This window comes from Loxodonta africana, chromosome 13, assembly GCF_030014295.1.
Source record: "Loxodonta africana isolate mLoxAfr1 chromosome 13, mLoxAfr1.hap2, whole genome shotgun sequence".
Lineage (NCBI taxonomy): Eukaryota > Metazoa > Chordata > Mammalia > Proboscidea > Elephantidae > Loxodonta > Loxodonta africana.
In genome coordinates this window covers 3,794,525-3,820,147 of record NC_087354.1, presented here as the reverse complement: position 1 = coordinate 3,820,147, position 25,623 = coordinate 3,794,525, and positions in this window count along the sequence as shown.

Sequence of the window (25,623 nt, the reverse complement as noted above, 5' to 3'; positions counted from 1 at the left end):
CACTGGGGATGCTCTAGCCATGGTAGCACAGCAGGGGTTGGTGGGAAGGGGGATAGGTGGTATACAGGGCTAGATAGGAAAGAGAAAGCAAAAAAATGAAAAAGGAATAAATAAATGGCTGCATGGTGGGGGCCAGTGGGTGGGAGAGGGGCTGACCCAGGGTAGTGGTGGGCTAGTGTACTATTGGCTCTCTACCTATGGTGGTGTGACAAGTCTGGTAGGAAGGGGGGGAAGCTGGCACAAGGGGCTAGGTAGGAGGCAGAAAGAAAAGGAAGAAAGAGAAAAAGGAAAGAAAACGGTGGTGCAGTGGGGGGCCAACATGGGGTGGTGTGGACCTCGGGGCCAGTGGGAAGGGAGTAAAGTTGATGTACAGAGCTAGGTAGGAGGGAAAAACAAAAAAAAGTCAACACAGCAGGAGAGGGAGTATGGGGGCGGTATGAATCCAGGGCTGCAGCTGGCCAGTGGCTCTCTATCCATGGCAGTGCAACGGGGGCTGGCAGAAAAGCGGACAGATGGTGTATGGGGCTAGGTGGGAGGGAGAAAGAAAAGGGCCCTGAGGGGCCCATGTTCTGTACTGTGTACCTTGTCATTGCGGGCTGCTGGGATGGGATGGGATGGGATGCTTCCACTCACCAGAGTGAAGTGTGTTTCTCTGGCTCACAGGTGCTTTATCCACCATTGGGAGCTCAAAGAAGTTTCTTTCCCGTGCTCCCAGTTCAGGGTTGTTGCTGTCTGTGTTTCAAGATGGTGATGCTGTACCGTGTTAGTTGGCAAGGACCTCCACTCTATATCTCTCCTCATTTTCAGCTTTTCACCAATTTCTTCTTACATTCAGTGTTTGATCTATTCTTTATTCCTTCATCTATTGCTTATGGTTCCAGGATTCACATTTATATCTGTTTTAGTTTATTGGGTCTTTGCTGCAAAGGGACAGCATGGTACTTCTGTCTAGGGTACTGTGTTGGCTCCGCCTCCTTCAAATAAATATTTTTATATATAGTTTTTGTTTTTCTTAAAAGTTTAAACTTACAGAAAAATTGGGGAGATAGTACAGAGTTTCAATATGTCCCTCCCCCATCCTTGCACACTAATCAAACAGTACCACTAATATCACACACAAGTAAAATTTTGCTGAAGATCATTCAAACAGTTGCAGCAGTATACCAACAAGGAATTGCCAGAAATTAAAGCCAGATTCAAAAGAGGATGTGGAATGGGGGATATCATTGCTGATGTCAGATGGATCCTGGCTGAAAGCAAAGAATACCAGAAAGATGTTTACCTGTGTTCGACTCTGTGGATCAAAACAAATTATGGATAGCATTGCAAAGAATGATAGTTCCAGACCACTTAATTGTGCTCATGAGGAACCTGTACATAGACCAAGAGGCAGTCATTCAAACAGAGCAGTGGGATACTGCACTGTTCAAAGTCAGGAAAAGTATGCATCAGGGTCGTATTCTTTCACCATATTTATTGAATCTGTATGCTGAGCAAATGATTTGAAAAGCTGGAATATATCAAGACGAATGGGGCATCAGACCTGGAAGAAGACTCATTAACAACCTGCAATATGCAGATGACACAACCTTGCTTGCTGAAAGTGAAGAGGACTTGAAGCACTTACTGATGAAGATTGAAGATTATAGCTTTCAATATAGATTATACCTCACCATAATGAAAACAAATATGCTCACAACTGAACCAATAAACAACGTCATGATAAATGGAGAAAAAATTGAAGTTGTCAAGGATTTCATTTTACTTGGATTCACAATTGACACCCATGGAAGCAGCAGTCAAGAAATCAGAGGAAGCATTGCATTGGGCAAATCTGCTGCAAAAGACCTCTTTAAAGAGTTAAAAAGCAAAGAGGTCATTTTGAGGACTAAGGTGTGACTGTTCTAAGCCATACTGTTTTCAGTCACCTCGTATGCATGTGAAAGCTGGACAATGAGTAAGGAAGAAGGATAGAAGCCTTTATATTATGGAGTTTTTGAAGAATGTTGAATATACCATGGACTGCCAGAAGAACAAACAAATCTGTCTTGGAAGAAGTACAGCCAGAATGCTCCTTAGAAGCAAGGGTGATGAGACTTCATCCCCCATACTTTGGACACGTTATCAGGAAGGATCAGTTCCGGGAGAAGGACATCATGCTTGGTAAAGTAGAGGGTAAGTGAAAAAGAGGAAGACCCTCAATAAGATGGACTGACACAGTGGCTGCAACAATGACCTCAAGCATAGCAACCATTGTGAGGATAGCACAGGACTGGCAGTGTTTGTTTTGTTCTGTTGTATATAGGGTTGCTGGAATCGACTCGACGGCACTGGGTTTGGTTTTTTTGGTTTTATGAGTCAGAATTGACTAGATGTCAATGTGTTGTTTTTTTGTTTTTTTTTTTGCTTATTTCATTCAGAAATATACACTTAAGGTTCCTCCTTGTCTTTTCATGGCTCGATAAATATTTTTTTAAATTCTGAAAAATATTGCGCTATATGGATGTTTGTTTATCTATCCACCTGTTGAAGTATATCCATTGATTCCAGTTTTAAGCAATTATGAACAAAGCTACTATAAACATTTATGTGCAAGTTTTTCTGTGGACATATATTTTCAATTCAATTGAGTAAATATTCAGAAGCATAATTTCTGGATTGAATTGTAAGACTATGTTTAGCTGTGTGCCAAAGTGTCTTCCAAAGTGGCTATACTATTTTGCATTCACAACAGCAAGGAATGAGTGTTCCTATTGCTCCACATTCTCAATAGCATTTGATGTTGTCAATGTTTTGAATTTTAGCCAGTTTTCTAATAGATGTGTAGTAGTATCTTATTTTTGTTTGAACTTGCAATTTCCTAATGACATATGAGGTTGAGTGTCTTCTCACATGTTTATTTGCTCTGTATATCTTCTTTAGTGGGTATCTGTTCACACCTTTTGCCCATTTTTTAATTGGGTTGTTTGTTTTCTTGTTGTTGAGTTTTAAGAATTCTTTGTATTTTTGGATAAGTACTTCATCAGATATGTGTTTGCAAATATTTTCTCTGAGTCTGTGACTTATTTTTTCAGTCCCTTAACAATGTCTTTCACAGAGAAGTTTTTAATTTTAATGAAGTTCAAATTATCAATTTTTAAAGTTTTAGCCATGTGTGTGAGACTGAATTGGCACACCAGCCCAGGGGCAAGGACAAGAAGGCAGAAGGGGACAGGAAATCTGGACGAATGGAAATGGGAAACCCGAGGCCAAGAAGTTGAGTTTTGACATGTCACAGGGTTGGCAACCAATGTCATGAAACAATGCATGTATTATTTAATGAGAAACTAATTTGCTTTGTAAACTTTCAACTAAAGCACAATTAAAAAACAAAATAATAGTAATAATATATATATATATATATTTTTGGATCATGAGTTTGGTGTTGTATTTAAAAAATCATCACCAAAACCAAGGTCACCTATATTTTCTCCCTAGTTTTCTCCTAGAAGCATCATAGTTTTGCCTTTTATGTTTGAGTCTATTATCCACTTTGAGTTAATTTTTGAAGGGTTTAGGGTCTGTATATAGATATCTATATTTTTTTTATATAGATATAGATTCGTCTTATTGCATATGGATATCCAATTATTTCAGCACAATTTGTTGAAAAAACTATACTTTCTCCATTGAATTGCATTTACTCCTTTGTGATAGGCCAGTTGACCGTATTTGAGAGCATCTATTTTTGTGTTCTCTATTCTGTTCCATTAATCTATCTGTCTACTCTTTCCTCAATACCACTACCTTAGTTTCCTAGTGCTGCTATAACAGAAATACCACAAATGGGTGGCTTTAAAGTTTTATCTACCTTGTAGGTAGTCCCAAGAATGCCTTGGTTCTTGGCTTGTAGCTTATCCTCCTAAGGCATCTGTCTTCCCCTCTATGTGTGTACATGGTGTTTCTGAGTCTATGCTACTCTTTATACAGTGTTACTCAGAAGTAATTACTTTTAGGATCCACTCCACACTGGCATGACCTCAACTGATTGATTTAGCACGTACATTAAACTGTATTTTGGAAGGTGATTACATTAATTGAATTACGTTATGGAAGGTTACTACATTACATTGTATTGTGTCATATAACATTAAATTACACGTAAGGTTATTACACTACATTCACAAGTATAGGGGTTAGAATTCCAACACATATTTTGCAGGGGCAAAATTCAATCCATAACAGCCACACTGTCTTTATTCCTATAGCTTTATAATGAGTCATTAAGTTGAGTAGTGTCAGCTTTCTTGTTTTCTTCTTCTTCTTCAGTATTTTATTGACTATTCTGGAACTTTTTACCTTTCTATATAAATTTTAGAGTCAGTTTGTCAATATTCACCAGATAACTTGTATTATTGATATTTTATCTTTGTTCTTTTTGATATATACATTCAATGCCATAAAATTCCTTCCAAGCACTGATTTAGCTTCATCTTATAAATTTTTAATAAGTTTTATTTTCACTTTTATTTGTTTATAAATATTTTAATTCCTCTGGAGACTTCTTCTTTGACCCATTTGTTATGTAGAATTGCTTTTATTTATCTTCAATAGTTTGGAACATTCCAGCTGCCTTTCTGTTACTGATTTCTAGTTTAAGTCCATTGTTGTCTAGGAGCATACTTTGAATGATTTCTGTTCTTTTAAATTTGTGAAGATGTATTTTATGGCCCAGAATGTGGTCTATTTGGTGAGTGTTCCATGTGAGCTTCAGAAGAATGTATATTCTGCTTTTGTTAGATAAAATATTCTAAAAATGTTAATTGGATCCAGTTGATTGATGGTGCTGTTTGGTTTAACTATATGCTTACTGATTTTCCACCTGTTGGGTCTGTTGATTACTGACAAAGAGATGTTGATGTACCTAGCATAATAGTGGATTTGGCTGTTTCTCCTTGCAGCTGTATCAGTTTTTGCCTCATGTATTTTGATTCTCTGTTGAGTACACACATTAAGGATTGTTATGTCTTCTTAAAGAATTGACCCCTTTATCATTATATAATTCTCAATCGTATCCTTGATAATTTTTCTTGTTCTGAAATTTACTTTGTCTGAAATTAATATATTTTCCCCAGCTCCCTTTTGATTATTGTTAGCATGGTATATCTTTCTTCATGCCTTTATTTTTAATCTATTTGTGTCTTTATATTTAAAATGGATTTCTTATACAAAACATATAGTTGGGTTGTTATAATTGTTTTTTTAATCCACTCTGACAGCTTCTGTTTTTTCATTGGTGTATTTGGATGATTCACATTTAAAGTGCTTATTGATATATTTGGATTAATATCTACCATGTTTGCAACTATTTTATACTCATTGCACTTGTTCTTTGTCTCTTTTATTCTGCCTTCCAGGTTTTAATTGATATTTTATATGATTCCATTTTCTTTCCTCTCTTAGCATATCAATTATAGTTTGTTTTAATTTTTAATGGTTATCCTAAATTTGTAAGATACATTTATAAATTGTCTAAATCCACTTTCACATAACAATACACTACTTCACAGTTGTGCAAGTGTCTTACAGCAGGGTATTTCCAATTCTTTCCTCCTGACCCTTATAACATTGTTGTTATTCAAGTTACTTATCAATATGTTATAATCATCCAATAAACTGTTATTATTACCTTTAGTAAAGAGTCATCTATTAGAGAAATTAAGAATAATAAAAATAAAATATTTTATCATGCCTTCATTTATTCCAACTTGAATTCTCTTCCTTTCTTTATGTTGATTCAAGTTACTGACCTATATTCATTTTCTTTCTTTCTGAAGAACTTCTTTAAACATTTCTTGAATGACAGGTCTACTGGCAAAAAATTCCCTCAGTTTTTGTTTGTTTGAGAACGTCCTTATTTTTCCTTTTATCCTTATTTATTCTTTTAAAGGATAATTTTACTGGATAAAAAATTCTAGTTTGGTGCTTTTTTTTTTTTCCTTTCAATACTTTAAATATTCCATTCCACTCTCTTCTTGCGTGCATGGTTTCAGATGAGAAGATCAAAACCCTTTGCCATCGAGTCAATTCCAACTCATAGCAACCCTAAAGGACAGAGTAGAAGTGCCCCACATGGTTTCCAAGGAGCATCTGGTGGATTTGAAATGTTGACTTTTTTTTTTTGGTTAGCAGCTGTAGCTTTTAGACACTATGCCACCAGGGTTTCCTTAAGCATGATGTAATTCTTATCTTTGTTCCTCCATAGGTAAGGTGATTTTTTTCTTCTGGCTTCTTTCAAGATTTTCTCTTTGTCTTTGGTTTTCTGCAGTTTGGATGCAATATGTCTAGGTGTCACTTTTGGTATTTATCTTGCTTGGTGTTCTCTGAGCTTCCCAGATTTATGGTTTAGTATCAGTCATTAATTTTGGAAAATCTTCAGCCAACATTACTTCGAACAGTTCTTCTGTTCCTTTATTTTTTCTCCTTCTGATATTCCTATTACTCATATGTTACATGTTTTGTAATTTTCCAAAGTTCTTAAATATTCTGTTTTATTTTTTTAATTCTTTTTTTATTTTCAGTTTGAGAAGTTTCTATTGACATATCTTCAAGGTCACTAATTCTTTCCTTGGCCATGTCCAGACTACTAATGAACCCATTAAAGACATTCTTCATTTCTGTTATGATGATTTTGATTTCTAGCATTTCCTTTTGATTTTTTCTTAGAATTTCTATTTCTGTGCTTACATTAGTGATCTGTTATTGCATATTGTGTTATATTTCCATTAAATTCCTTAACCATAGTTATTTTAAATCTCCTATATAGTAATTTCAAAATCTACATCACATATAAAAATCATTCTGATGCTTTTTATGTCTCCTCAGAGTGTGCTTTTTCTTACCTTTCAGCAGGCTTTTAGATTTTTTGTTGTTTTTGTGAACCTAATATGATGTATCTGATAATGGGAGTTACGGTAATCAGGCTGTTACTGTGAGTTTTTTTTTGTTGTTGTTGTTAATCTGACTAGGAGCTTGACTGTGTTTAATTGTTTAATGTTTTCCACAGCTGTAGGTGCCAGAAATCTCATTCCTATACTTTCCTTATCCCTCTACTTCTTCTTCCCCACCCATTGTCTTTGGGTTTTGCTAAGAACTCCTTAAATACAGGCTTTGTCTTGCAACTATCTCAGTGACAACCCACCATTATTTACTGGAGCCTGGTTGATGTGCTGGTAAGGCATTAGAAATGGGAAGAATTCTGTAATCTTATGATTAAATCTCAGATTTTTAGAGGGCTTAAGTCCCTGGGCTGTGACTTTGGAAATGTATATTTGTCTTTTTCCCCCCCCTCAAATGACATAAGAAGGCTAGAGTGGGCTGAAGCACCCTAATTGCCCTTCGCCCAGGTCATAAAAGCTCTGGTAATGGCAGGACTTTGATGTGCAAAAGGCTCTGGAAATTTTTCAAAATTTCTACTTTTCCCTCTCAGTCTTCCTGAATCATAAAGGGACTTTTCTCTGATCTTTACTTTAAGAACCTATTAGGGCTCCTGGAGGTAAAATTCATGGAAGTGTAGGGGCTTCCAAAGGCTGCTGCCTCCAGTAGTTTTTAACTCTTAAGCTTGTCCACACTCAGCCTTCAGCAATCCGTCAATTACTGTTGAAGTACGCATACTAGTTGCTGACTCCAGGGGCTTCTGTTTGGTAAACTAATCCTGATCCTATAAGCTTATCCTGATCCATGTAATTCTTTGTATTCCCCTGTCTTTCAAGTTTTGGGGGTGATGATTTGACCTGTGACCTCTATTCTCTGCTGCATCCAAGAAAAGTCATTGATTTTCAGCATTTTCCTTTTTGTAAGTTACTGAGAGATGGCTTTTAAGTCCTTCATATGTTGTAGCTGAAAAAATAAGTTCTTAAGTAATTTTTGAACATAAGTGACTTATAAAAAATAAACTTCACTAGCAAGAAAATGCATAATTGAATATATGTCTTGGTAGGTGAGGAGTGTTGGGTTCCTGCCCCCTTCTCTCCAGGAAACATGGTGATTTTGCTACTTTTTCCTTTGTTGTTGTCATTATTATTATTTTAAGACATTTTTATAATTTAGGTGGAATTTACAATGTGACCAGGAAGTTCTTAAGACCAGTTGAATAGACATGATTCATAGGCAATCCATACAAGAGGTCAACCTCACTGACCTGTTGTCCCTGTAGCCTTGAGGCAACATTGTTAACAGGCATAGTTGGGCTCAACTCTTCTCTCCACATGCTCAAATGTGCCTGATAATGGCAAAAGAAACAAGGAACCATTTCTTCATTTTCTTTACCTAGCAATACCAAATTTCAAAAACAAAAAATCTATTCCATTTTGCTAAGCCTTTGAACCCACATATCTAAGAATTCTTTGGCTCTCATCACAGTTCATCTCTGCTGTTGCCCTTGAGAGATATTTATATTATAGAATTTAGTGGAAAATGTGCATATCTAACTGACTTGTGCATAGAGAAGATGATTACTGTTGACACTTATAATTTGAGAGCAATCAGTTTTTTTCTCAGGGAATCTAAGTAATTAAAAAATATGATTATTAATGAGAGAATAATGGAATGATAAACTGCTATTTCCTAACAGGATTTAAATGTCTTTAAAGACAAAAGATTTGTAGGAAGAAAAGTTAACTGACAACATTAGAAACTAATTTGGAATAAATTAATTTTGATGCTCTTGAAAAGTAATGTATTTTACATTATAGCAAATGGTTGCAATTAATTAGTATCTGAGAAATACTTGTAAATTGTTTATTTGTTCTGTATTTAATATAATTTTGTGATTGCTTGAACTCTTATTTATGGGACAGTCTGATTTTCAGTTTAAAATAATTACTAAGAAAACAGGAGAATTTTGTCATGAAGCAGTGGGCAGCCTGAGTCATGTAGACACAGGGCAATCTTGGGTGACACCACATGGTGGGCAGAGTTTATCATTGCTATATCTGTCTTCTCTTATCCCTTTCATCAGAACACACTTTTCACCCATCTACACTGTGTACAGTGCTTGTATCAGTTATACCCACTGCTCAGGTAGCTGACAGGCTTCTCTCTTCTCCTCTAACCCAAACCAATGAAAGAACAATAGCAGACAATGAAATGATGTACCAAATGAAATATGTACCAAAACAAAACAAAACAAAAAAAGACTATATTAAATGGTTTATTATTGTTGCATTAATTTCAAACCTGTCTTGTGAGGTAAAAGCTATTATTATACCCATTTAACAGATGAGAAAACTGAAGAACAGAGAGGTTAGGTAACTTGTCCAAGATTACCCCAGCTAGTAAGTATTAGCATCAGAATTCCAAGCAGGTCTTCTGATCCCAGAAGAGACTTTAATAGGGATTTAATCCTGACTTCCAATATGTCTAGGGTCCACTCTTGCCCAGCCAAGACAGTGCAGTGATCTTTGCCCAGCATGGCCGTGCTTCCCAGTGAAAACGTTTCCCCCAATATAGGCGGTTTCAGAAGGATGGGGCTGGATTAGAGCCTTTGGTTTTCCTACAGATATACCTTAATCTGGCTTACTCAAGTCACTTCAGCTTTTGAGACCCCTAGCCACAATACCAAAATGAAAAGCACCAAACAACTGCCATTGTGGAGTTTTTTTTCTTTGGAAATGCACAAATTATTGAGGAAAAGTTTTTTCCTCATCTAATATCAATATTTATATGAATTGCACCAACAAGGTGCTATAAACAGAAGCACAATGCTGTCCCTCCACAGCAAAGACTCAAAAAACTAAGTAAAACAGAGACAAACGTCAATCCTGGAACCCTAAGCATCAAATGAAGAGATAAAGAACTCAAGTAAGCACCAAATGGAATAAGAAACTGACAAAGGACAGAGAGCGAGAAGAAATACGAGCAGAGGCCCCCTATCAGCTAATGCAGCTTGGATTCGTCATCTTGGACTCCTGTCAGAGATTGGCCAGCAGGGAGTACAAGAAAGCAGCTTCGTGGAGCTCCCAGCAGGAAACAGAGCACCTGGTAACCAGAAATACATGCTTTCTCACCCCCCACCCTTCTTCCCCCTGCTTGGCCTCTGCTGCTTCCCAGCAGGCCAAGAGGCCGTGGCCTGAGAGATGCCAGGTCTGTGCCATGTAAATTCGCCCTGCCAACACCAGCCAGCTCCTTCAGTGCCATTTCTTTTTTGCTGGTACTGCTTTTTTTGGTTTCTTCCCTGCCTCTCATCTCCTCTCCCTCCTTTTGAACACCTGGCTCCATGTGTCATCTTTGCTTCTTCTTGACAGGCTGTGAAGTGGCACTGGGCTGGGGAACTGCTTCCCCTGTCTGCACCACCATGCTGGTGGAATCCCTCAGGGTTTTTTTTTTTTTTTGGTTGTTTGCTTGTTTTTCTTTTTCTTTTTTGGTTTTCTTCATTTCTTAGTTTCTCTTCTCTCTCTACTTACCTTCTTTTCTATTTCCTGAATACCTGGTGCTGTGTGTCATCTCCATGCCTAGCTGGGTTGTACTTCGTGGCTTGGGAGCCACTTACCCAGTTTGCATGGTATGATGATGGAATCCCTGGTGGCATTTTTCTTCTTTTTTTAAAAAAAAATTATTTTATTTATTTTTCCTTTTCTGTTTTTCTTCATTTCTCAGTTTCTCGTCTCTCTCTACTTACCTTCTTTTCCTGTCTCCTGAATACTTGGCACTGTGTGCCATCTCCATGCCTTCCAGCTCGGCTATACTTTGTGGCTTGGGAGCCACTTCCCCTCTCTGCACAGCCTTTCTTTCTTTTCTTTTCCATTTTTTAAATTTATTTATTTTTCATTTTTCTTTTTGTTTTTCTTCATTTCTAAGTTTCTAGCTCTCTCTACTTTCCTTCTTTTTCTGTCTCTTGAATACCTGGTGCTCTGTGTTATCTCCACCTCTTCTAGATAGACTGTGCCCTGAAGCCAGGGAGCCACTTCCCTGGTCACCAGAGGGATCCTTGGAGGTATTTGTTTTGTTTTTTTAATTTTGATTTAGTTACTTATTTAATCTTCTTTTATCATTTTGTTTTTCTTTGTTTCTAAGTTTCTCATCTCTCCACTCCAGTGGCAGTCCCCCTCAGCACTTTTTTTGGTTCCTGTTTCTCTCTCTTCTTTCCCATACCCTCCTTAGCTCCACTCATCACAACCTCTCCACTCCCTCCTGCCTACCTGCACCATGCACTGAACATTGCACACCTGAGCAGCACAGGCACAGACTACTGGAACTTGCCCTGCAATGACCCCTGGTCCACCCTGTTGGCCCCAGTATGTGCCACAAACAACCCATCTGAGCCCCTTTGCTTCAGCTGGACCTGCCCCTCTGCATGACAGCTGAGTGACTTCCATTGCCCATTGGACAAGGAGGTGAAAAGAATTGTGCCCACAGACAAGCAAACAACAAAGAATGCACAGCCTACCTGCTCAGACATAACCAAATAAAACAAAAAAGCAGGGTGAAACAAACAAATCTACAATCAAGAAATGAAAAAAATGACTACTGAATGTCCTGAAGACAGCAGACAATACCAAAACATATTTAAAAAAAAAAGACAGGATGGCTCCAGTAGGCATCCAAAATAAAACGCCAGATGACTTTCCAGTAGAAGGAAAAGCACTAGAACTACCTGACAGGGAATTCAAATCTCTAACATTCAAAGATGTACAAGAGTTGAAGCAAAAAGCATACAAAAATGAGTGAAAAATAGGCAAATTCATGGAAAAGGCAGACACATTCATGGAAAATACAGACAAAACAATGGAAGAATTCAGGAAAATAATACAGGAACAAAATGCCAAAATAAATTCACAATTGGAAATCATGCAAAAACAACAATTAGAAATCCAAAAGATAAACAACAAAATTTCAGAAATGGACAGTGTCATAGAAGGTCTGAGGAGTAGGTTTGAAACAGTGGATGACAGGATCAGTGAAACTGAAGACAAATACTTGGATAACACTTTGTGAAGAAAAATCAGAAAAAAGATTGAAGAAAAATGAAGAAACCCTAAAATTATGTGGGATACAATTAAAAGCAAAAATTTGTGAGTGACCAGAGTTCCAAAACAGAGGCAGAAAATGGAAAACAGAGAGGATCTTTGAAGAATTGCTGACAGAAAGCTTATCTACTATCATGAAAGATGAAAAGTTGACCATCCAAGAAGCTCAATGAACCCCATATGGGATAGGTCTCAAAAGAAATCACCAAGGTATATCATAATCACAATCACTAAAACCAAAGGCTAAGAAAGAGACCTGAGAGCAGCTCGAAAAAAATGAAAAGTCACATACGGATGTGAAACAGTAAGACTAAACTCTGATTACTCGGCAGAAACCATGCAGGCAAGAAGGCAATGGGATGACATACATAAAACTTTGAAAGAAAAAAATTTCCAACCAAGAAAAGTACATCCTGCAAAACCCTCATTGAAATGTGATGGTGAAATTAGGACTTTTCCAGGTAAACAGAAATTAAGGGAATATGTAAAAACCAAACCAAAATTACAAGAATTATTAAAGGGAGTCTTTTGGCTTGAGGACAAACAACATCAGATGACAACCTGAATCTAGGCCACAAGACCACACCAGCCAGATACCAGTCCAGGAAATGGACTCAAAAGGACTATTCAAAACCAAAGGATTTACAGCAAGAAATGAGAGCTGATAATCTGTAGATGACAACAACATCAGAACAATAATAGAGGGAATAACCGATGTAGGTACAGAACTTTCTGATGAAGAGGAAGACAAAGAGATATCAAATAATAATAGACTGCTTCAAACCTAGGAAGATAAGGGTAAATTTCAAGGTAACCACAAAGAAAGTTAACAAACCTATTCATCAAAATAAAGAAGAAAAATATTGTTAGGTGCTGTTGAGTTGATTCCGATTCATAGTGACCCTATGCACAACAGAACGGAACACTGCCTGGTCCTGCGCCATCCTTAAAATTGTTGTTATGCTTGAGCTCATTGTTCCAGCCACTGTGTCAATCCACCTTGCTGAGGGTCTTCTTCTTTTCCACTGACCCTGTACTCTGCCAAGCATGATGTCCTTCTCCAGGGACTGATCCCTCCTGACAACATGTCCAAAGTATGCAAGATGCAGTCTCGCCATCTTTGCCTCTAAGGAGCATTCTGGCTGCACTTCTTTCAAGACAGATTTGTTTGTTCTTTTGGCAGTCCATGGTATATTCAATATTCTTCGCCAGCACCACAATTCAAAGGTGTTAACTCTCCTTTGGTCTTCTTTATTCATCGTCCAGCTTTCACATGCATATGATGCAATTGAAAATACCATGGCTTAGGTCAGGCGCACCTTAATCTTCAGGGTGACATCTTTACTCTTCAACACTTTTTTTTTTTGTCTTTCCACAATGTCTTTATTAATTATTAATATTATAGGCACACAGGTTTTTGGCTACCCCGGAAACCAGAGATCTCATTTCACCAGGGGAAAAGACAGGGAAAGCAAGCCAGCTTATGGCAAATCAGGGCAGTGTTTCAGCATTGTTGTTTTCTGGTCCAGGCCAACTCTTGACCACACAGTCGTCGATGGCTCAGATATTAAATTTGCCTCGATCCTCGAGACTCTCTCTTGGATCTCTATCATGTCTCTTGGGCAAAAGGACTTATTATCCCTTAGCTCTCAACCTATGGCCAAAGCAATGTGTATTGGGTCAGGAGTAAACTAAGAGTAAGCCCAGGCAAGCTGCCACAGCCCACTCTTCCCAACCTCCTGGGCCCTAGTCCTAAATGTATGCCTGAGATAGGCAACATCTCTAGGACTTGGGAGTAAGCCCGGGCAAGCTGTCACAGCCCACTACTTCCTAGTCCCCAGCATATGACCGAGTTGGCTCTTGTTATGACTCCAAGCAAAGTTGAGTCTTAGTGTCCCTTCTCTTATACACGTTGGAGCCCTTTGAGCCCATTTGGTTGGTATTGATAAGTCCTTGTTTACGACTTAGTTGGTCTCAGTGTCTTCTGTTCATAAGGTTGTTTTTCTTCTCTAGGTTGTATAATCATCTTTATCTCCTTTCTTCCCATGTTGTTTACTTCTACATTTGCTTTCAGGGAGCCTGTTCTCCATACTTCACTCCCTGATTCTTCAAGACCTCTTTTGTCGAGGGGAATCATCTTATACAAGGTTATATTATTGTCAACACACAAAATTTATAATGGTACGGGTTTTAAAAATTCTTAAAATTCTTAACAATTGGTAATTAAGTTTTTAACAATTAATAATTAACTTAATAAATTATCTTAACAATTAGATTCTTAACAATTCTTACACCTTCTTAACAAGTTATTGTTAACAATTTTCATAAACCTTATAGTTTGTAACTTACATATCTATGACTTATAACTTATCTTATGACTTAACTATTACACAATCAGAAATTATTTGTTATATTATTTATTATTATTATCACACCTTATTATTATTTATTTATTTACTATTTTCAAACAATAGTATCATACAAAAATTATCAGAGTTAGCACACAATTATCACACAATACTATTAAAAGACATTCTTATATCATTTTAATTGTAATATAAGTGTTGTTTATTATTTTTTTATTATTTACTGTAGCAATTATTTATCAGCTTATACACTTGTAATAAGAATCTTTGTTTTTTAACTTGACAAATATGTTTACACCAAATTTTGCAAAACAATTTCATAAATATGAAAATACATACCACGGTTAAGATTATTATTGCCACATGTTCTAAATGTGACCAAATAGTTTGTAAAATAGACCAAAAACCAGTTTGTATTCAGTGTATGGGATTTTAATCGCCCCAAGATCCTTTGCACAATACAGGGTATGATAGTGTTCTTTTTCATAATTGCCAAAAACTGCGTGGTTGATATAATGATTTTACATTACTAGTAGTAAGGATATTAGTACTAAGTAATGCATTTACCTTGATAAAATAGCTTGTTTTATGTTATTTAATTGGGCTTCTGTTTCTTCATGTACAAGCTTCAAATTCTGCATATTTTCTGTTATGTGTTTATCTATTTTGCTAGTATCTATCCAAGGTGTCTTTTCAATGGTGGCTGTAAATGATTGTGGTAGATCTTGTATAGTTATTCTATCTACAAATTTTGAAATTCTAGAAATATTCTGTACTGTTATATTAATATTTCTTACTTTTTAAAATAATTTTTATTGAACTTTAAGTGAACGTTTACAAATCGTCAGTCTGTCACATATAAGCTTATATACACCTTACTCCATACTCCCACTTACTGTCCTGCTAATGAGTCAGCCCGCTCCCTCCTTCCAGTCTCTCCTTTTGTGACAATTCTGCCAGTTTCTAGCCCTCTCTACCCTCCTATCTCCCCTCCAGACAGGAGATGCCAACACAGTCTCAAGTGTCCACCTGATACAAGTAGCTCACTCTTCGTCAGCATCTCTCTCCAAACCGTTGTCCAGTCCCTTCCATCTCTCCAACACTTTGAAGAGGTCCTTTGCAGTAGATGTACCCAATGCAAGGCGTCTTTTGATTTCTTGACTGATGCTTCCATGGCTGTGGATTGTGGATACAAGTAAAATGAAATCCTTGACAACTTCAATCTTTTCTCCATTTATCATGATGTTGCTCATTGGTCCAGTTGTAAGGATTTCTGTTTTCTTTATTTTGAGGTGCAATCCATACTGAAGGCTGTGGTCTTTGATCTCCATTAGTAAGTGCTTCAAGTCCTCTTCACTTTTAGCAAACAAGTTGTGTCATCTGCGTAAAACAGGTTGTTAATGAGTCTTCCTCCAATTCTGATGCCCCATTCTTCTTCATATAGTCCAGCTTCTCAGAGTGTTTGCTCAGCATACAGATTAAATAGGTATGGTGAAAGAATACAACCCTGACTCACACTTTTCCTGACTTTAAACCAATCAGTATCCCCTTGTTCTGTCCAAACAACCACCTCTTGACCTATGTAAAAGTTCCTCATGAGCACAATTAAGTGTTCTGGAATTCCCATTCTTCGCAATGTTATCTATAGTTTATTATGATCCACACAGTTGAATGCCTTTGCATAGTCAATAAAACACAGGTAAACATCCTTCTGGTATTCTCTGCTTTCAGCCAGGATATATCTGACATCAGCAATGATAGCCCTGGTTCCACCTTCTCTTCTGAATCCGGCCTGAATTTCTGGCAGTTCCCTGTGGATACACTGCTGCAGCGGTTTTTGAATGATCTTCAGCAAAATTTTGCTTGTGTGTGATATTAATGGTATTGTCCTATAATTTCCACATTTGATTGGATCACCTTTCTTGGGAATAGGCATAAATATGGATCTCTTCCAGTCAGTTGACCAGGAAGCTGTCTTCCATATTTCTTGGCATAGATGAGTGAGCACCTCCAACACTGCATCTGTTTGTTGAAACATCTCTATTGATACTCCATCAATTCCTGGAGCCTTGTTTTTTGCCAATGCCTTTTTCAGAGCAGCTTGGACTTCTTCCTTCAGTACCATTGGCTCCTGATCATACACCACCTCTTGAAATGGTTGAACATCGACTAATTTCCTTGGTATAATGGCTCTGTGTATTCCTTCCATCTTCTTTTGAAGCTTCCTGCATCTTTTAATATTTTCCCCATGGAATCATTCACTACTGCAACTAAATCTACAAAAACAAAAGGAATGAAAAAAAAACCCACAACCAAAAGGAATTCATCACAGGGGCATAAGAGGAACAAAGAAAATGTCAACACCACAAAAAAAGCCATTACAAAATGACAGCAATAAACTTACACCTATCAATAATTGTGCTGAATATAAATGCCCTAAGTCCACCCATAAAGAGACAGAAAGTGACAGACTGGACAAAAAAGCCGGACCCATCAGTATGCTGTCTACAAGAGACACATCTTAGAAACAAAGATGTAACATTATTAAAAATCAAAGGATGGGCGGGGCCAAGATGGCGGACTAGGTAGACACTACCCCGGATCCCTCTGGCAGCAAAGGCTCGGAAAAACAAGTGAATCGATCACATGCGTAACAATCTACGAACCCTGAACAACAAACACAGATTTAGAGACGGAAAATGAACAAATACGGGGAAGCAGTGACTGTTTTCGGAGCCTGGAGCCAGCGTCCCAGTCAGGTAACCTTGGCGCCGGGCATCTGGGCCCAGGGGAGCTGAACTCATAAATCTTGTGACGGCGCAAACAAGGCACACAGCCCTACCCCCCTGAACTGAACCCGGGAGGGGGCCCAGCCAGTCCGCGCGGGCGGTGTGGCGACACGGCTGGTGGGAGAACTCCCCGGGAGGCAGTGACTGGTTTTGGAGCTGGGAGTGCTGCGTCCCAGCCGGGGAACCCTGGCGCCAGGTATTTGGGCGCTATCACGGCGCAAGCACGGGGTGCAGCCCTACTCCCCTGAACTAACCCTGGGGGGGGCCCAGCCAGTCCGTGGAGGTGGTGCGGCGACGCGGCTGGCAGGACGAGAAATCCCCGGGAGGCAGCAACTGATTTTGGAGCCGGGAGTACAGCGTCCCAGCAGAGGAACCTTGACGCTAGGATTTGGACTGGCAGCGGAGGATCTGACCGTGGCTTCAGCAGGCCAGACCCCCGGAGGCAATCTCCACACAGCCAACACACATAGGCGACACACCCCTCGGGAATCTCAGATATAATAGTCATTCCAAGCAAGACAAGCAACTCTGGCTATATTCTGAGATGCTACTCTCCTATCTCTCTGATCCCTCCCCCACCCTCCCCAGTCGGCTTCATTAACATTGGAATTTCCTGAGCCAGAGGGAGAACAGCTCCGGCTCCGCGGCGGCTTTGCTTTTCCCCCTATTTTTTTTTTTCTTTTGGTCTTTTCCTAACCAACTCTTCCGGCCTGAGAGAAGGAACCACAAAAAACCCAGGGACCATAAATCCATCCCTAATTGGACTAAAAACACAGAACCAGCTACAGCCAAGCATATATGATCCAAATCTCGGACTTTCATCCTTACAAGGAACAAGGTGGTGGTTATAATCCAAAGGCAGTTCTGATAGGGATCTGACTGCATTTTTTTTAAGCAGAATTTCTGGAAAAACAAGTTTCCCAGTGATACCTCAGAGACAGCAGTCGATATCAAACCACATAAAGAAGCAGACCATGACAGCTTCTACAACCCCCCAAACTAAAGAATCAAAATCTTTCCCAAATGAAGATACAATCCTGGAATTATCAGATACAGAATATAAAAAACTAATATACAGAATGCTTCCAGACATCAGAAACGAAATAAGGCAAACTGCAGAAAAAGCCAAGGAACACACTGATAAAACAGTTGAAGAACTCAAAAAGATTATTCAAGAACATAGTGGAAAAATTAATAAGTTGCAAGAACCCAAAGAGAGACAGCATGTAGAAATCCAAAAGATTAACGATAAAATTACAGAATTAGACAACGCAATAGAAAGTCAGAGGAGCAGACTCAAGCAATTAGAATGCAGAGTGGGAAATCTGGAGGACCAGGGAATTAACACCAACATAGCTGGAAAAAAACAGAAAAAAGAATTAAAAAAAAAAAAGAAACCCTAAGAATCATATGGGACTCTATCAAGAAGGATAATTTGCGTGTGATTGGAGTCCCAGAACAGGGAGGGAGGACAGAAAACACAGAGAAAACAGTTGAAGATCTGCTGACAGAAAACTTCCCTGACATCATGAAAGATGAAAGGATATCTATCCAAGAAGCTCATCGAACCCCATTTAAGAATGATCCAAAAAGAAAAACACCAAGACATATTATCATCAAACTTGCCAAAACCAAAGATAAAGAGAAAACTTTAAAAGCAGCCAGGGTTAAAAGAAAGGTCTCTTACAAGGGAGAATCAATAAGAACAAGTTCAGACTTCTCAGCAGAAACCATGCAGTCAAGAAGGCAATGGGATGACATATACAGAGCACTGAAGGAGAAAAACTGCCAGCCAAGGATCATATATCCAGCAAAATTCTCTCTCAAATATGAAGGCGAAATTAAGATATTTACAGATAAACACAAGTTTAGAGAATTTGCAAAACCAAACCAAAGCTACAAGAAATACTAAAGGATATTGTTTGGTCAGAAAACCAATAATATCAGATACCAGCACAACACGAGGTCACAAAACAGAACATCCTGATATCAACTCAAATAGGGAAATCACAAAAACAAATTAAGATTAATTAAAAAAAAATGCTCATAACAGGGAATCACTGAAGTCAAAATGTAAAAGATTACAATAATCAAAAAGAGGGACTAAATACAGGTGGCATAGAACTGCCATATGGAGACTGATACAAGGCGATATAGAACATTACGAGTTAGGTTTTTACTTAGAAAAATAGGGGTAAATATTAAGGTCACCACAAAGAGGTATAACAACTCCATAACTCAAGATAAAAGCCAAGAAAAATGTAACAACTCAACAAACATAAAGTCAAACACTACGAAAATGAGGATCTCACAATTTACTAAGAAAAACGTCTCAGCACAAAAAAGTATGTGGAAAAATGAAATTGTCAACAACACACATAAAAGGGCATCAAAACGACAACACTAAACACTTATTTATCTATAATTACCCTGAATGTAAATGGACTAAATGCACCAATAAAGAGACAGAGAGTCTCGGGCTAGATAAAGAAACATGATCCGTCTATATGCTGCCTACAAGAGACACACCTTAGACTTAGAGACACAAACAAACTAAAACTCAAAGGATGGAAAAAATATATCAAGCAAACAACAAGAAAAAAAGAAGAGGAGTAGCAATATTAATTTCCGACAAAATAGACTTTAGACTTAAATCCACCACAAAGGATAAAGAAGGACACTACATAATGATAAAAGCAACAATTGATCAGGAAGACATAACCATATTAAATATCTATGCACACAATGACAGGGCTGCAAGATACATAAATCATATTTTAACAGAACTGAAAAGTGAGATAAACACCTCCACAATTATACTAGGAGACTTCAACACACCACTTTCGGAGAAGGACAGGACATCCAGTAAGAAGCTCAACAGAGACACGGAAGACCTAATTACAACAATCACCCAACCTGACCTCATTGACTTGTACAGAACTCTCCACCCAACTGCTGCAAAATATACTTTTTTTTCTAGCGCACATGGAACATTCTCTAGAATAGACCACATATTAGGTCATAAAACAAACCTTTCCAGAATCCAAAACATCGAAATATGACAAAACATCTTCTCAGACCACAAGGCAATAAAACTAGAGATCAATAACAGAAAAACTAGGGAAAAGAAATCAAATACTTGGAAACTGAACAATACCCTCCTGAAAAAAGACTGGGTTATAGAAGACATCATGGAGGGAATAAGGAAATTCATAGAATGCAAGGAGAATGAAAATACTTCCTATCAAAACCTCTGGGACACAGCAAAAGCAGTGCTCAGAGGCCAATTTATATCCATAAATGCACACATACAAAAAGAAGAAAGCCAAAATCAGAGAACTGTCCCTACAACTTGAACAAATAGAAACTGAGCAACAAAAGAATCCATCAGGCACCAGAAGAAAAAAAATAATAAAAATTAGAGCTGAACTAAATGAATTAGAGAACAGAAAAACAATTGAAAGAATTAACAAAGCCAAAAGCCGGTTCTTGGAAAAAATTAACAAAATTGATAAACCGTTGGCTAGACTGATTAAAGAAATACAGGAAAGGAAACAAATAACCCGAATAAGAAACGAGAAGGGCCACATCACAACAGACCCAACTGAAATTAAAAGAATCATATCAGATTATTACGAAAAATTGTACTCTAACAAATTTGCAAACCTAGAAGAAATGGATGAATTCCTGGAAAAACACTACCTACCTAAACTAACACATTCAGAAGTAGAACAACTAAATAGACCCAGAACAAAAAAAGAGATTGAAACAGTAATCAAAAAACTCCCAACAAAAAAAAGCCCTGGCCCAGACGGCTTCACTGCAGAGTTCTACCAAACTTTCAGAGAAGAGTTAACACCACTACTACTAAAGGTATTTCAAAGCATAGAAAATGACGGAATACTACCCAACTCATTCTATGAAGCCACCGTTTCCCTGATACCAAAACCAGGTAAAGACATTACAAAAAAAGAAAATTATAGACCTATATCCCTCATGAACATAGATGCAAAAATCCTCAACAAAATTCTAGCCAATAGAATTCAACAACATATCAAAAAAATAATTCACCACGATGAAGTGGGATTTATACCAGGTATGCAAGTCTGGTTTAATATCAGAAAAACCATTAATGTAATCCACCATATAAATAAAACAAAAGACAAAAACCACATAATCTTATCAATTGATGCAGAAAAGGCATTTGACAAAGTCCAACACCCTTTTATGATAAAAACTCTCGCCAAAGTAGGAATTGAAGGAAAATTCCTCAACATAATGAAGGGCATCTATACAAAGCCAACAGCCAACATCATTCTAAACGGAGAGAACCTGAAAGCATTTCCCTTGAGAACGGGAACCAGACAAGGATGCAGTTTATCACCGCTCTTATTCTACATCGTGCTAGAAGTCCTAGCCAGGGCAATTAGGCTAGGCAAAGAAATAAAGGGTATCCGGATTGGCAAAGAGGAAGTAAAATTATCTCTATTTGCAGATGACATGATCTTATACACAGAAAACCCTAAGGAATCCTCTAGAAAACTAATGAAACTAATAGAAGAGTTTGGCAGAGTCTCAGGTTATGAGATAAACATACAAAAATCACTTGGATTCCTCTACATCAACAAAAAGAACATCGAAAAGGAAATAACCAAATCAATACCATTCACAGTAGCCCCCAAGAAGATAAAATACTTAGGAATAAATCTTACCAAGGATGTAAAAGACCTACACAAGGAAAACTACAAAGCTCTACTACAAGAAATTAAAAAGGACCGACTTAAGTGGAAAAACATACCTTGCTCATGGATAGGAAGACTTAACATAGTAAAAATGTCTATTCTACCAAAAGCCATCTATACATACAATGCACTTCCGATCCAAATTCCAATGTCATTTTTTAAGGTGATAGAGAAACAAATCACCAACTTCATATGGAAGGGAAAGAAGCCTCGGATAAGCAAAGCATTACTGAAAAAGAAGAAGAAAGTGGGAGGCCTCACTCTACCTGATTTCAGAACCTATCATACAGCCACAGTAGTCAAAACAGCCTGGTATTGGTACAACAACAGGCACATAGACCAGTGGAACAGAATTGAGAACCCAGATATAAATCCAACCACATATGAGCATCTGATATTTGACAAAGGCCCAGTGTCAGTTAATTGGGGAAAAGATAGTCTTTTTAACAAATGGTGCTGGCATAATTGGATATCCATTTGCAAAAAAATGAAACAGGACCCATACCTCACACCAAGCACAAAAACTAACTCCAAGTGGATCAAAGACCTAAACATAAAGACTAAAACGATAAAGATCATGGAAGAAAAAATAGGGACAACCCTAGGAGCCCTAATACAAGGCATAAACAGAATACAAAACATTACCAAAAATGACGAAGAGAAACCAGATAACTGGGAGCTCCTAAAAATCAAACACCTATGCTCATCTAAAGACTTCACCAAAAGAGTAAAAAGACCACCTACAGACTGGGAAAGAATATTCAGCTATGACATCTCTGAACCGCGCCTGATCTCTAAAATCTATATGATTCTGTCAAAACTCAACCACAAAAAGACAAACAACCCAATCAAGAAGTGGGCAAAGGAAATGAACACACACTTCACTAAAGAAGATATTCAGGCAGCTAACAGACACATGAGAAAATGTTCTCAATCATTAGCCATTAGAGAAATGCAAATTAAAACTACGATGAGATTCCATCTCACTCCAACAAGGCTGGCATTCATCCAAAAAAACACAAAATAATAAATGTTGCAGAGGCTGTGGAGAGATTGGAACTCTTGTACACTGCTGGTGGGAATGTAAAATGGTACAACCACTTTGGAAATCTATCTGGCGTTTTCTTAAACAGTTAGAAATAGAACTACCATGCAACCCAGAAATCCCACTCCTCGGAATATACCCTAGAGAAACAAGAGCCTTCACACAAACAGATATATGCACACCCATGATTATTGCAGCACTGTTAACAATACCAAAAAGCTGGAAGCAATCAAGGTGTCCCTCAATGGATGAATGGGTAAATAAACTGTGGTATATTCACACAATGGAATACTAGGCATCGATAAAGAACAGTGACGAATCTGTGAAACATTTCATAACATGGAGGAACCTGGAAGGCATTATGCTGAGCGAAATCAGTCAGAGGCAAAAGGACAAATATTGTATAAGACCACTATTATAAGATCTTGAGAAATAGTATAAACTGAGAAGAACACATACTTTTGTGGTTATGAGGGGGGAGGGAGGAAGGGAGGGAGAGGGTTTTTTACTGATTAATTAGTAGATAAGAACTGCTTTAGGTGAAGGGAAGGACAACACTCAATACATGGAAGGTCAGCCCAATTGGACTGGACCAAAAGCAAAGAAGTTTCTGGGATAAAATGAATGCTTCAAAGGTCAGTGGAGCAAGGGCGGAGGTTTGGGAACCATGCTCTAAGGGGACTTCTAAGTCAATGGGCAAAATAATTCTGTTATGAAAACATTCTGCATCCCACTTTGAAACGTGGCTTCTGGAGTCTTAAATGCTAACAAGCGGCCATCTAAGATGCATCAATGAGTCTCAACCCACCTGGATCAAAGGAGAATGAAGAACACCAAGGTCACACGACAACTAAAAGCCCAAGAGACAGAGAGGGCCACATGAACCAGAGACTTACATCATCCTGAGACCAGAAGAACTGGTTGGTGCCCGGCCACGATCGATGACTGCCCTGACAGGGAGCACAACAGAGAACCCCTGAGGGAGCAGGAGACCAGTGGGATGCAGGCCCCAAATTCTCATAAAAATACCATACTTAATGGTCTGACTGTGACTAGAGGAATCCCGGCGGGCATGGTCCCCAAACCTTCTGTTGGCACAGGACAGGAACCATCCCCGAAGACAACTCATCAGACATGACAGGGACTGGACAGTTGGTAGGAGAGAGATGCTGAAGAAGAGTGAGCTCATTATATCAGGTGGACACTTGAGACTGTGCTGGCATCTCCTGTCTGGAGAGGGGATGGGAGGACAGAGAGAGTTGGAAGTTGTAAGCGAGCAGAGCTCATTGGGTCGAAGCCACATTCATATGGACTTGTTTTTTCTGAGTAAATGACTCATTAGGGGGAGAGCAAGTGGGAGTAAGGAGTAAGATTTATATTAACTTATATGTGACAGGCTGACTTGATTTGTAAACGTTCACTTGAAGCTCAATAAAAGTTAATAAAAAAAAAAAAAATCAAAGGATAGAAAAAAATATGTCAAGCAAACAGCCACCAAAGAAGAGCAGGAGTTGCAATACTAATCTCAGATAAAACAGAAAAACAGACTTTAAAATAAAATCCACCATAAAAGACAAAAAAGGCCACTGTATAATGATTAAAGGGACTATCCATCATGAAGACATAATCATAATAAATGTCTACACACCCAATGACAGGGCTCCAAAATACATAAAACAAACTCCAACAGTACTGGAAAGACAAATTGACAGTTTCACAATAATAGTAGGAGACTGCAACTCACCAGTCTTGGTAAAGGAAAATTTATGTGAATCAACGAGGAGAACATTTCAATAACAAGACAATGAACATGTGTCATTTTTGGAGATCACATTGAGTTGGAGACCCTGGACAACTGCTTCTTTCCCTCCACTACCATTTACCCTGCCCAGGGCCTCAAACTGTCAACCTTCATATCATACCCCTGACCCTAAACATTTAACAGCAGGCTGTGTGAATTTACTGCATTAATGACCCAATTCTTCATGCCTGATTGTATTCATACCATTTGTCCTGTGGCTTTGCAGGTGATCTCACTGAAGAAGCAAAATCTTTCCCATCCCTTTAATTGAGACCAGCCTTGAGAACTGTTTAACTAACAGAAGGTAGTAGAAGTGGTGATGTGCCAATTTCGAGTTTAGGCCTTGAGAATCCTTGCATGTTCCCACTTGATCTCTTGTGCCAATACAGTCACCATGAATACATGTCAAGCCTAGTCTGATGGAGGGTGAGAGTTTTATGGAATGAGCCAAGCCACCTCAGTTGACCCATCCACTGCCAGCCTAGATTGACCAAAAGCCAGCTGACTCCCAGGCCTATGAGAGAGCCCAGGCAAGATCAGCAAAGCCACCCACACAACACAAAGCTAACCCCAGACATGGGAGCTGTAAGTACTTATTATTACATATACAGTGGTTAAGAGCTTGGCTGCTAATCAAAAGGTCATCAGTTCAAATCCACCAGCTGCTCCTTGGAAACCCTATGAGGCAGTTCTACTCTGTCCTATAAGGTCACTATGAGTCAGAATCGACTCAAGGGCAATGGGGTTGGTTTAGTTTTTGTAGTTGTTATATAGCATTATTGTGGCAATACATTCTGATACAGAATCCATGGTTTTGTTATAAGGAAACAGGATCTTGAATATCACATGCCTTTAATAAGAGCTATAAATCATTT